Here is a 1,151-nt window from a genome sequence, read left to right as displayed (position 1 = left end):
CCCTCGTTGCAAGTTTCATGGCTTGTGGGAAATGTGAAATTGTCCAAATACTGCAGCAACCTTTTTGTGTGTTCACTTTTTTGGGTCAATTTGTTGTGCCACTTTTAATTAATGTTCTTTCATACTGTTCGAGCTTTCACATACCTTTTCTTACTTTACACGAGAATGGTAATGAGAAGGCAGAAATGAATAATAGACTAGTAGTAGAAAGGGTGGAAGTAGTTCAGTTCAGTTCTCAGTAGTCTAAAATCTACTTTCCTACTGTATTATAAATAGGGAGTGGAGAGCATTGGGCTGGCCAGATTGGAGCTGGTGTGGCCCATATATATAAAGCTCAACATCTGTGTTTTTGGGCCTGAAGTTGAGTTGGGTAGGCGCTAGAACTACAGTCCTTTTTTTTTAATCTTTTTTTTTTTTTTTACTTGGAAAATTACAATCCTAGTGTCATTACTTGTGAAAAGGCAATTTTGACCCCAAAAAAATTATGGGGCGGATTATTTCATTAATGTCCAATTATGCAAATTATATGATTAAGTTTTAGCAATTAGCATATCTCAAAAAAAAAAAAAAAAGTTTTAGCAATTAGTGGTCAGCAAATTGTAAAGCAATACGACAATTAAATTAATAGATGCACAATATGGTGGTGAAATGAAAAAATCAATTAAAACTGTTTTCAAAAGAAAAACCATTATGAGGTTAGCCTAACTCAAAAAAGCAATCCACTGTATCTAGAGAAATTTTGAAATCTAGTATAAAAACTTTATAACTAAACTCTATCGGTAGATGGACTTACAATAGAGACCCTCTATAGCTCTAAAACTTTTGAAATTTCCAATATATGAACATCTTCATAAATGACGCATTCTTGTTCAACCAAAACCTCTAAATGACCATAAGAACCTCTTGAAGATTTGCTTTACATAAGTGACACATTGAGTTCTGTAATTTCAAGCTTTGATCATTTGCGTATGTTTTCAATCTGGACTCACGAGTTGTGGAGAATAATAAGGTTTGATTTTATCTTTATAGGGCTCACAACAATAGCATCTCTAGCCTCTATTGAAACCTTTGAACCAATGCCTTTTATATGTAATATCAAAGGTCAGTAGAAAATCATTTTTTGATCGATTGAGCCGCGATGAAAAGGCTTT

Source organism: Quercus robur, chromosome 5, assembly GCF_932294415.1.
Source record: "Quercus robur chromosome 5, dhQueRobu3.1, whole genome shotgun sequence".
In the NCBI taxonomy this organism is placed as follows: domain Eukaryota; kingdom Viridiplantae; phylum Streptophyta; class Magnoliopsida; order Fagales; family Fagaceae; genus Quercus; species Quercus robur.
The sequence above is the reverse complement of the archived record's forward strand: the minus strand, read 5'-3'. Positions refer to the sequence as shown.